A 13,438-nucleotide genomic window follows, 5' to 3' on the forward strand; every position below is an offset into this window, starting at 1 on the left:
TGCAGAAACTGCTAGTCTCCTAAGTCCAACCCTTTCTCCCTAGCCCCTTAAAGGGGTAGTCCAGTGGTGAAAAACTTATCCCCTATCCTAAGGATAGGGGATAAGTTTGAGATCGCGGGGGGTCCGACCGCTGGGGCCCCCTGCGATCTCTCTGTACGGGGGCCAGGCTCTCCGGCCAGATAGCGGGTGTTGACCTCCGCACGAAGAGGCGGCTGACACGCCCCCTCAATACATCTCTATGGCAGAGCCGGAGATTGCCGAAGGCAGCGTTTCGGCTCTGCCATAGAGTTGTATTGAGGGGGCGTGTCGGCCGACGCTTCGTGTGGAGGTTGACACGCCCCCTTCCCGCGGGCTGTCGGGGCTCCGTACAGGAGATCGCAGGGGGCCCCAGCGGTCGGACCCCCCACGATCTGCAACTTATCCCCTATGCTTAGGATAGGGGATAAGTTGTTCACCACTGGGTTCACCACTGGACTACTCCTTTAAGGACGCAGCTCATTTTCACCTTAAGGACCCTTTTTCGCAAATCTGACCACCGTCACTTTAAGCATTAATAACTCTGAGATGCTTTTACCGATTATTCTGATTCTGAGATTGTTTTTTCGTGACATATTCTACTTTATGGTAGTGGTAACTTTAAGTTGTTACTTGCATCCTTTCTTGGTGAAAAATCCCAAAATGTCATGAAAATTTTGAAAATTTAGCATTTTTCTAACTTTGAAGCTCTCTGCTTATAAGGAAAATTGATATTCCAAATACATTTTATATTGATTCACAAATACAATATGTCTACTTTATGTTGGCATCATAAAATGGACATATTTGTACTTTTTGAAAAAATTAGAGGACTTCAAACTATAGCAGCAATTTTCTAAATTTTCATGAAAATTGCAAAATCTGAAGGGACATATGTCACAGAACTACAACTCCCAGCATGCCTGGGCAGTGTAGGCATGCTGAGAGTTGTAGTTTGGCAACATCTGGAGGGCTACCGTTTGGGCAACACTTTAAAAGTGGTCTCCAAACTGTGACCCTCCAGATGTTGCAAAACTACAACTCCCAGCTTGCCGAGACAGCCTTTGGCTGTCTGGGCATGCTGGGAGTTGCAGTTTAGCAACCACTAGAAGGGCAGCAGTAAATATTGCTTTACTGCCACCTTTCTTTCCCCCCTCCCACCGTCACTTCCCTACCTGCGCCGCTGATCTCCGCTGTCTCTACCGATGAACGGCAGTCCGCACGGCATCTTCTGCACAGGTACAGGCCGCCATCTTCTCCCCCTGTTCTGCCCGACATCCAGGGGTGGGCAGAGCGGGGGGTTTCCATGGCAACCCCCTGTCGTGCACTGCCATTGGTCAGAACTCATTTCTGACTAATGGCAGGGGACAGGAGGAGATTGCAGCGCTGAAACCTCGCTCCTATCCTTCAGGATGATCGGGGCTGTCACTGACAGCTCTGATCATCCCTATTTTCCGCGTGATGGGGTCACTAGAGACCCGATCATCCCGAAATAGGAGAAAATCGCATGTCTGAATTGACATGTCATTTTTTCCGATCGCCAACATGGGGGTGTCTCAGGACCCCCCTCGGCGATGTGCCGGGATGCCTGCTGAATGATTTCAGCAGGCATCCCAGTCCGGTCCCCAACTGGCTAGCGGTGGGGACCGGAATTCCCACGGGCGTATCCATACGCCCTACGTCCTAAAGGACTCGGGATGCAGGGCGTATGCATACGCCCTACGTCCTGAACAGGCTAGAGGACTTGAACCTGATTGTCTCATATCTCTGCTAGGTCCCAAGTGAGAGGAGTTTAGACCTAGTCAGAACTCATTTTCCAGTTATCTCCAAAATCCTGCTTCCTGCTCCAATGAGAAGAATTTTTCTTGTCAGTAAAAAGTAGTAGCTGAGCAAGGACTCTTCTGCATACACTTAACTCATTGTTGGCTTCCAGTCATGCTAAGTGCTGTGTAGCTATCGCATCACGAGCAACTTTAATCCACACCCTGTGGCAGGAAATTGGGCCGCAAACTGAAACCTGAGCAGGGTCTCTACAGTAGAGTGTGTGTATAAAAATATATATATTTAAATAAACATATCCCAGCGCTGAAAGGGTTAAACAATAGAGATACTTTTATTGTTGAATGTTGATGTAATCTGCAGATAGTGGTAATAATCCTCAATGTGTCGATGGTCTAGATAAAATAAAATGAATACGTGTATAATGAGCTGTAGTGCCCGGGTATACCTACAAGTAGATCTACAATGTAATGCACTTACACAACGTTGTACTTACCTCTATGTATGCATAGATGTGTAACTGTCCCTGATGCCAGGTGGCAGTGTGTGGTAAAGAAGAGAGCGTGATATCCTGGATAAATAAATAAATTAAAGGGTTAAGTATAAAAGCACAAGAATGGGACTTGCAGGTTATTCGCTTGGTAAATAGTCCGTACCCCTTAAATATTGATGACAGTTGTATTCTTTGGGATCAGGCTATATAGTAGTTATACACCTCTCTTTATTTACACATTGGCCCTCATTTACTATTGCAAACCCGACATGTTTAAAATTGTCATTTTCTGACCCCTATAACTATTTTATTTTTCCGCGTATGGGGCGGTATGAGGGCTCATTTTTTTGCGCCGTGATCTGAAGTTTTTATTGGTACCATTTTTGCATTGATAGGCCTTATTGATCGCTTTTTATTCATTTTTTCATGATATAAAAAGTGACCAAAAATGCACTATTTTGGACTTTGGAATTTTTTTGCGCGTACACCATTGACCGTGCGGTTTAATTAACAATATATTTTTATAATTCGGACATTTCCGCACGTGGCGATACCATATATGTTTATTTTTATTTACACTGTGTTTTTTTTTTGATGGGAATAGGGGGGTGATTCAAACTTTTAACCCCTTCAGGACGGAGCCCATTTTGGCCTTAAGGACCGGAGCGTTTTTTGCACATCTGACCACTGTCACTTTAAACATTAATAACTCTGGGATGCTTTTAGTTATCATTCTGATTCCGAGATTGTTTTTTCGTGACATATTCTACTTTAACTTAGTGGTAAATTTTTGTCGATACTTGCATCCTTTCTTGGTGAAAAATCCGTAAATTTGATGAAAAATTTTAAAAATTTTGCATTTTTCTAACTTTGAAGCTCTCTGCTTGTAAGGAAAATGGATATTACGAATAAATTTTTTTTGGTTCACATATACAATATGTCTACTTTATGTTTGCATCATAAAATTGACGTGTTTTTACTTTTGGAAGACACCAGAGGGCTTCAACGGTCAGCAGCAATTTTCCGATTTTTCACAAAATTTTCAAACTCAGTATTTTTCAGGGACCAGTTCAGGTTTGAAGTGGATTTGAAGGGTCTTCATATTAGAAATACCCCATAAATGACCCCATTATAAAAACTAGACCCCCCCAAAGTATTCAAAATGACATTCAGTCAGCGTTTTAACCCTTAAGGTGGTTCACACGAATAGCAGCAAAGTGAAGGAGAAAATTCACAATCTTCATTTTTTACACTTACATGTTCTTGTAGACCCAATTTTTGAATTTTTACAAGGGGTAAAAGGACAAAATGTTTACTTGTATTTGTAGCCCAATTTCTCTCGAGTAAGCACATACCTCATATGTCTATGTAAAGTGTTCGGCGGGCCCAGTAGAGGGCTCAGAAGGGAAGGAGCGACAAGGGGATTTTGGAGAGTACGTTTTTCTGAAATGGTTTTTGGGGGGCATGTTACCTTTAGGAAGCCCTTATGGTGCCAGAACAGCAAAAAAAAACCCACATGGCATACCATTTTGGAAACTAGACCCCTCGGGGAATGTAACATGGGATAAAGTGAACCTTAATACCCCACAGGTGTTTCACGACTTTTGCAAATGTAAAAAAAAATAATAATAATTTTACCTAAAATGCTTGTTTCCCCAAAAATGTTTTATTTTTAAAAAGGGTAATAGCAGAAAATACCCCTAAAAATTTGAAGCCCAATTTCTCCCGATTCAGAAAACACCCCATATGGGGGTGAAAAGTGCTCTGCTGGCGCACTACAGGTCTCGGAAGAGAAGGAGTCACATTTGGCTTTTTGAAAGCAAATTTTGCTCTGGGGGCATGCCGCATTTAGGAAGCCCCTATGGTGCCAGGACAGCAGAAAAAACCCCACATGGCATACCATTTTGGAAACTAGACCCCTCGGGGAACGTAACAAGGGGTTAAGTGAACCTTTATACCCCACAGGTGTTTCACGACTTTTGCATATGTAAAAAAAAAATTTTTTTTTTACCTAAAATGCTTGTTTTCCCAAAAATTTTTCATTTTTAAAAAGTGTAAAAGCAGAAAATACCCCCCAAAATTTGTAACACAATTTCTCCCGAGTACGGCGATACCCCATATGTGACCCTAAACTGTTGCCTTGAAATACGACAGGGCTCCAAAGTGAGAGCGCCATGCGCATTTGAGGCCTAAATTAGGGACTTGCATAGGGGTGGACATAGGGGTATTCTACGCCAGTGATTCCCAAACAGGGGGCCTCCAGCTGTTGCAAAACTCCCAGCATGCCTGGACAGTCAACGGCTGTCCGACAATACTGGGAGTTGTTTTGCAACAGCGGGAGGCTCCGTTCTGGAAACAGTGGCGTACCAAACGTTTTTCATTTTTATTGGGGAGGGGAGGGGGGCTGTGTAGGGGTATATGTATATGTAGTGTTTTTTACTTTTTATTTTATTTTTTGTGTTAGTGTAGTGTTTTTAGGGTACAGTCGCACGGGCGGGGGTTCACAGTAGTTTCTCGCTGGCAATTTGAGCTGCAGCAGAAAGTTTGCGGCAGCTCAAATTTGCAGCCAGATACTTACTGTAATCCTCCGCCCATGTGAGTGTACCCTGTACGTTCACATTGGGGGGGACATCCAGCTGTTGCATAACTACAACTCCCAGCATGCCCGTTGGCTGTCGGTGACTGCTGAGAGTTGCAGTTTTGCAACAACTGTAGGCACACTGGTTATGTATCACTGAGTTTGTGACCTAACTCAGTGTTTCACAACCAGTGTGCCTCCAGCTGTTGCAAAACTACAACTCCCAGCATGTACGGTGCATGGTGTACGGTGACTGCTGAGAGTTGTAGTTTGCAACAGCTGGAGGCACACCGGTCGTGAAACACTGAGTTAGGTAAAAAAAAACTCTGAGTTTCACAACCAGTGTGCCTTCAGCTGTTGCAAAACTACAACTCTCAGCAGTCACCGACAGCCAACGGGCATGCTGGGAGTTGTAGTTATGCAACCAGCAGATGCACCACTACAACTCCCAGCATGCACTTTAGCTGTTTGTGCAAGCTGGGAGTTGTAGTTATACAACAGCTGAAGGTACACTTTTCCATAGAAAGAATGTGCCTCCAGCTGTTGCAAAACCATAAGTCCCAGCATGCCCATAAGGGAATGCTGGGAGTTGTGGTGGTCTGCCTCCTGCTGTTGCATAACTACAGCTCCCAGCATGCCCTTTTTGCATGCTGGGAGCTGTTGCTAAGCAACAGCAGGAGGCTGTCACTCACCTCCAACGATCCAGACACTGCAGGTCAGTCCCGCCGCCGCCGCTGCTCCTGGGGCCCCGATCCCAACATTAACGCCGGTGATCGGGGTCCCCAGCACCCGGGGTGCACGTCCCGCACCCGTTCACGTCCTCCAGAGGGGAGGAGCGGGTGCGGGAGTAACACCCGCAGCAGGCGCCCTGATTGGTCGGCCGGTAATCCGGCCGACGAATCAGGGCGATCGTGAGGTGGCACCAGTGCCACCTCACCCCTGCAGGCTCTGGCTGGAGACCCGATTGACCCGGAATCGCCGCAGATCGCTGGACTGAATTGTCCAGCGATCTGCGGCAATCGCCGACATGGGGGGGCATAATGACCCCCCTGGGCGATATGCCGGGATGCCTGCTGAACGATTTCAGCAGGCATCCGGCTCCGGTCCCCAACCGGCTAGCGGTGGGGGCCGGAATTCCCACGGGCGTATGGATACGCCCTCGGTCCTTAAGGACTCGGGATGCAGGGCGTAGCCACGGGTCCCGGCCGTTGTTAGAGGCCGGGCCACGCCTCGATCTATAACGGACACATGACGTTCTATAACGGACACATGACGTTCCAGTACGTTATGTGTACTTAAGGGGTTAAAGTAGAACCCCACCAGTAGGTTGATATTGCTCCTTGTAGGTAATTCCCTCAGTAATGCTCCCAGATAGGTTATGTCCCAGTAGGTAGGCAGTAGGTCATTCAGCTAGATAAGTTGTACTTAATGCCCCCTGCAGGTATGTAATAGACAATGCCCCCAGTAGGTAGTAAGTTATTCCTCCCGGTAGGTAATGCCCCTGAGTAAATAATACTCCCAGGAAATAGTGCCCCCCCCCAGGTAGGTAATGTCCAAGTAGGAAGTGCCATCAGTAGGTAGTGCCCCCAGGTAGGTTATGTCCTAATAGGAAGTACCATCAGTGGGTAGTTCCTCCAGGTAGGTCACGCCTCCAATAGGTAGCTCCACCAGGTAAGTAATGCCCTGGGTAAATAGTAGCAGCCCCTGTGCTGATTGTAAAGGGCCCTCAGCCCATCCTGGCGTCTAAGTGAGTAGGGGGCAGTGGCGTTGCGACCGGTGTGCGGGGGGTGCAGCCCGCACCGGGTGACACCATCCTGATGGGGTGACACTAGGTACGCCCCCGGTCCTCAGTTGCGCTGTCTCCGAACTAGCAGCACTCCCCCCCCCCCCCCCGTCCTCACTTGCGCTGTCTCTGTACTAGCACCCCCCCCCGTCCTCACTTGCGCTGTCTCCCTACTAGTAGGACCATCCCCCCCCCCGTCACCTGCACAGTGAACCGGCCTGCGCCCCCATGCCTTCTGTTGCGCCGGCCCGACGTGCCTCTGCAGGGCCGTGCAGGAGGACGTGACGTCACTCGCAGAGTGCCCCGAGAGAAGGAGCGCTGCGCTGGTTGGGTGAGTGAGTGTGTGTCTGTCTCACTCTATCTCTGTTTGTGTGTCTCTGTCTGTGTGTGTGTGACTCTGTGTGTGTGTGACTCTGTGTGACTCTATGTGTGTGTGTGTGACTGTGGGTGACTCTGTGTGTGTGTGACTGTGTGTGACTGTCTGTGTGTGACTTTCTGTGTGTGTGTGTGTCCAGGGGCGGACACAGACAGCAGAGGGCCCTTGTGCAAAGAATGTGCCTGCCCCCCCCCCCCCAAAAAAAAACATCAATTGTTCAGGACCCCCCCCTCCATGTGTCACCTACTCAGGTGGACCCCCATATGTCACTTGCTCGGGAAGACCCCCCCCTGTATAAGTATCTAATTATTTATTAAGGGCTCCCATATGCCGCAGCTCATTCAAGCCCCCCACATTAGGTAGCATAGCTTTCCCACGTTAGGTAGCATAGATTCCCCACATTAGGTAGCATAGATTCCCCACATTAGGTAGCATAGTTTCCCCACATTAGGTAGCACAGATTCCCCACATTGGGTAACATAGTTTCCCCACATTAGGTAGCATAGTTTCCCCACATTAGGTAGCATAGTTTCCCCACATTAGGTAGCATAGTTTCCCCACATTAGGTAGCATAGTTTCCCCACATTAGGTAGCATAGATTCCCCACATTAGGTAGCATAGATTCCCCACATTAGGTAGCATAGTTTCCCCACATTAGGTAGCACAGATTCCCCACATTGGGTAACATAGTTTCCCCACATTAAGTAGCATAGTTTCCCCACATTAGGTAGCATAGTTTTCCCACATTAGGTAGCATAGTTTCCCCACATTAGGTAGCATAGTTTCCCCACATTAGGTAGCAAAGATTCCCCACATTAGGTAACATAGTTTCCCCACATTAGGTAGCAGTTTCCCCACATTAGGTAGCACAGATTCCCCACATTAGGTAGCACAGATTCCCCACATTAGGTACCATAGTTTCCCCACATTGGGTAGCACAGATTCCCCACATTAGGTAGCACAGATTCCACACATTAGGTAACATAGTTTCCCCACATTAGGTAGCCATAGCCCCCACGCAAACACACAGAGACACAGACACACACACAGACACACTTAACTGCCCTGCACAGCGCTTCTCCTCTCCAGCGGCGGCCTGACGAGTGACGTCACTGACGTCCTCCTGAGCAGGTCTGCAGAAGTACGTCACTTGTGCGACGTCCCTCGTCAGACCCCGGTCGGCCGGAGGCAGACTCACTGTCTAAAGTGCCCGCTGTGCTATTATACCCCGCAGCTGCTTTAGAACAGTGAGCAGCGGCGGCGCCAACCCTACCATGAACCTACTAGGCACAAAAAAAGGGGGGCAGCAAAATGCCACCCCTGAAAAGTGCCACTTGGGACTTATGGTCCCACCGGGTCCCATGGTAGGGCCAACCAGAGGCGGCTCTAGACTTTGTGAGGCCTTCGGCGAAACTTGAACATGAGGCCCTGCTTTATTTTCTGCTGAAATTACATGGTGGTCCAGCTGTGAGATGGTTATACTGTGACATCACTGTGTATTATCCCTGTACTGTGACATCACTGTGTATTATCTCTGTACTGTGCCATCACTGTGTATTATCCCTGTACTGTGACGTCACTGTGTATTATCTCTGTACTGTGCCATCACTTTGTGTATTATCTCTGTACTGTGACATCACTGTGTATTGTCCCTGTACTGTGACATCACTGTGTTTTATCCCTGTACTGTGACATCACTGTGTGTATTATCCCTGTACTGTGACATCACTGTGTATTATCTCTGTACTGTGACATCACTGTGTATTATCCCTGTACTGTGACATCACTGTGTATTATCACTGTACTGTGACATCACTGTGTATTGTCCCTGTACTGTGACATCACTGTGTGTATTATCCCTGTACTGTGACATCACTGTGTATTATCTCTGTACTGTGACATCACTGTGTATTATCTCTGTACTGTGACATCACTGTGTATTATCCCTGTACTGTGACATCACTGTGTATTATCCCTGTACTGTGACATCACTGTGTATTATCCCTGTACTGTGACATCACTGTGTATTATCCCTGTACTGTGACATCACTGTTTGTATATTATCCCTGTACTGTGACATCACTGTGTGTATATTATTCCTATACTGTGACATCACTGTGTATAGTATCCCTGTACTGTGACATCACTGTGTATTATTCCTGTACTGTGACATCACTGTGTATTATTCCTGCACTGTGACATCACTGTGTGTATTATCTCTGTACTGTGACATCACTGTGTATTATCCCTGTACTGTGACATCACTGTGTATTATCCCTGTACTGTGACATCACTGTGTATTATCTCTGTACTGTGACGTCACTGTGTATTATCCCTGTACTATGACATCACTGTGTATATTATCCCTCCCTGTACTGTGACATCACTGTGTGTATATTATCCCTGTACTATGACATCACTGTGTATATTATCCCTGTACTGTGACATCACTGTGTATTATCCCTGTACTGTGACATCACTGTGTATTATTCCTGTACTGTGACGTCACTGTGTATTATTCCTGCACTGTGACATCACTGTGTGTATTATCTCTGTACTGTGACATCACTGTGTGTATTATCCCTGTACTGTAATGTCACTGTGTATTATCCCTGTACTGTGACATCACTGTGTATTATCTCTGTACTGTGACGTCATTGTGTTATCCCTGTACTATCACATCACTGTGTATATTATCCCTCCCTGTACTGTGACATCACTGTGTGTATTATCTCTGTACTGTGACATCACTGTGTATTATCCCTGTACTGTGAAATCACTGTGTGTATTATCTCTGTACTGTGACATCACTGTGTATTATCCCTGTACTGTGAAATCACTGTGTGTATTATCTCTGTACTGTGACATCACTGTGTGTATTATCTCTGTACTGTGACATCACTGTGTGTATTATCCCTGTACTTTGACATCACTGTGTGTATTATCCCTGTACTGTGACATCACTGTGTGTATTATCCCTGTACTGTGACATCACTGTGTATTATCTCTGTATTGTGACATCACTGTGTATTATCCCTGTACTGTGACATCACTGTGTATTATCCCTGTACTGTCACATCACTGTGTATTATCCCTGTACTGTGACATCACTGTGTATTATCCCTGTACTGTGACATCACTGTGTATATTATCCCTGTACTGTGACATCACTGTGTATATTATCCCTGTACTGTGACATCACTGTCTATATTATCTCTAAACTATAACATCACTGTGTGTTATCTCTATACTGCAACATCACTGTTGATACTTACACTGCACTGTGACATCACTGTATATATTAAGCCTGTATACCCTAATGTCACTGTACATATTTACCTTGCACTGCGAGTGACAATACAGGGTAAATATGCACAATGACATCACAGTTCAGAGTTAATATAAACAGTAATGTCTCTGTACAGGGACAATAAACAGTTTTGCCACTACAAGGTTAATAAACGCAGTGTTGTCACAGTAGAGGGTAACTATACAGTGATGTCATTGTACCGGGAAAATATACACAGTGAAGTCAGCATTCAAGAATAATAAACTGTGATGTCACTACAGGGTTGTTATACACAGTGACATCAAATTACAGCATGAAGCACAGTGATGTCAGTTTATTATGAAGCACAATGATGTCACAGTTTATTATGAAGCACAGTGATGTCACAGTTTATTATGAAGCACAGTGATGTCACAGAGACTGCAGAATGTACAACTGTACGTATGATAAAGATGGCGGGATGCTATCGAAACGTCACACATACATGGGGGAATAAAACACTTTGTTTTTGCACCTTATCTGGGAGTGCCGCTGGATCTTTAGTTTTGTAGATAGATAGATAGATGATATATAGATAGATAGATAGATAGATAGATAGATAATAAATATAAGATAGATAGATGATAGATAGATATGAGATAGATAGATAGATGATAGACATGTGATAGATAGATAGATAGATAGATAGATAGATATAGATAGATAGATGATAGATAGATAGATAGATAGATAGATAGATAGATAATAGATATGAGATAGATGACAGATAGATATGAGATAGATAATAGATATGAGATAGATAGATAATAGATATGAGATAGATGATATATAGATAGATAGATAGATAGATAGATAGATAGATAATAGATATAAGATAGATAGATGATAGATAGATATGAGATAGATAGATAGATGATAGACATGTGATAGATAGATAGATAGATAGATGATAGATAGATAGATAGATAGATAATAGATATGAGATAGATAGATGATAGATAGATATGAGATAGATAATAGATATGAGATAGATAGATAATAGATATGAGATAGATGATATATAGATAGATAGATAGATAATAGATACAAGATAGATAGATGATAGATAGATATGAGATAGATAGATAGATGATAGACATGTGATAGATAGATAGATAGATAGATAGATAGATAGATAGATAGATAGATGATAGATAGATATGAGATAGATAGATGATAGATAGATATGAGATAGATAATAGATATGAGATAGATAGATAGATAATAGATATGAGATAGATGATAGATAGATAGATATGAGATAGATAGATAGATAGATGATAGACATGTGATTGATAGATAGATAATAGATATGAGAGATAGATAGATATGAGATAGATAGATAGATAGATAGATAGATAGATCAGTGTATCCCAGCCAGGGGGCTTCTAGCTATTCCAAAACGACAACTCCCAGCATGTCTTTGGCTTTATGAGCATACTGGGAGTTGTAGTTTTGCAACAGCTGGAGGCCCCCTGGTTGGGAAACACTGTTCTATCTATCAATCATCTATCTATCTATTTATCTATCCATCTATCTCCTATCTATCTATCTATTCATCCATCTATCTATATCCATCTATCTATTTATGTATCTATTTTTCTATTTATCTATCTATCTCATATCTATCTCAGATAGATGAGAGATAGATAGATGAAAGATAAATAGATATGAGAGATAGATAGATACATAAATAGATGGATATATAGATAGAAAGATAGATAAATAGATGATAGATAGATAGATACTATCTATCTAAAACAAATAAAAACGGCACAACCAAAATCCAGAAATTAGATAGAAGTCGGGGTGCCCGCATACTTGGAACCTGGGTCCACTGGTTCCTCAGTCGGGACAAAGAACAATATGATGCAGCACGCCACAAGTTTGCAGAAAATGGTGGTTTATTCCATCATGTGCATAGACTATGCACATGATGGAATAAACCACCATTTTCTGCAAACTTGTGGCGTGCTGCATCGTATTGTTCTTTATCTATCTATCTTTCTATATCCTATCTATCTATATCATATCTATCATCTATCTGTCATCTATTTATCTATCTTTCTATCTATCTATCTATCATCTATCTCTCATATCTGTCTATCTTTCATCTATCTCTCATCTATCTGAGATAGATATGAGAGATAGATAGATAAATAGAAAGATAGATACATAGATAGATGGATAGATATATAGATATGAGATAGATAGATATGATATAGATAGATAGATATGAGATAGATAGGAGATAGATATGAGATAGATAGATATGAGATAGATAAATAGATAGATAGATAGATAGATAGATAGATAGATAGATAGATAGATAGATAATAGATAGATGAGAGATAGATAGATAGATGATTGATAGATAGATAGATCAGAGTTTCCCAACCTGGGGGCCTCCAGCTGTTGCAAAACTACAACTCCCAGTATGCTCATAAAGCCAAAGGAATGCTGGGAGTTGTAGTTTTGCAACAGCTGGAGGCCCTCTGGTTGGGAAACACTGAACTATCTCCCACTGTCTCCTACAACTTTCCCCCTCTCCCCCAAGCAAGTTACTTACTTTAAAAGGGCAGCATGAGCAGTGGGCACTGGGCAGGTAAGTCTTCCATACTGGTGGTGTCCGGGCCTGTATACACACAGCGGGCCTGCTCCACAAGGTCCAGTATACAGGGGAGTGAGAGAGGGGGAGGAGCTTCCTGTCTGCTCTTCCCAGTCTGCATAGCGCAGCCCCTGCGTGGTGACAGGGCTGCAGGCTGAAGATTTATTTAAAAAAAGGATGCGGAGTAGATGGCTCCGGGGGGCGGGGGTGCAGCGGGGGCTCGGGCCCCTTACTGGTGAACTAGCTGTACCCCCCTGATGGCCATGAGAGCTGCTAGTGACATACTGCTGCTAGGGGGGGGGGCAAAAGGGGGGGCAATCATGATGTAGGGGGGGCCGTGCCCCCCGTGCCCCCCCTAGAGACGCCACTGGCTGCAGGGGTGTTTGAACGCAGCGTCCATCTGGGTGCTGTCAAACTTGCTGTGGTCGGGGAGTATGCGGTGGTCTAATGCTCGCCTCTGGGGCCGGACCTGGAGAGG

General features: G+C 44.4%; 1 long non-coding RNA gene across 1 annotated transcript; it reads right to left on the bottom strand.

The window, feature by feature from the left end:
• Nucleotides 1-1,835: 1,835 nt before the first annotated feature.
• LOC130351778 (uncharacterized) lies at nucleotides 1,836-13,235 on the bottom strand. Its single transcript, XR_008888331.1, has 3 exons — nucleotides 12,922-13,235; nucleotides 2,291-2,365; nucleotides 1,836-2,189 (listed from the first exon to the last, which is right to left on the bottom strand). It is a non-coding gene; the product is annotated as an uncharacterized LOC130351778 (long non-coding RNA).
• Between the last annotated feature and the right edge of the window lie 203 nt (nucleotides 13,236-13,438).

Source organism: Hyla sarda, unplaced genomic scaffold (assembly GCF_029499605.1).
Source record: "Hyla sarda isolate aHylSar1 unplaced genomic scaffold, aHylSar1.hap1 scaffold_995, whole genome shotgun sequence".
In the NCBI taxonomy this organism is placed as follows: Eukaryota; Metazoa; Chordata; class Amphibia; order Anura; family Hylidae; genus Hyla; species Hyla sarda.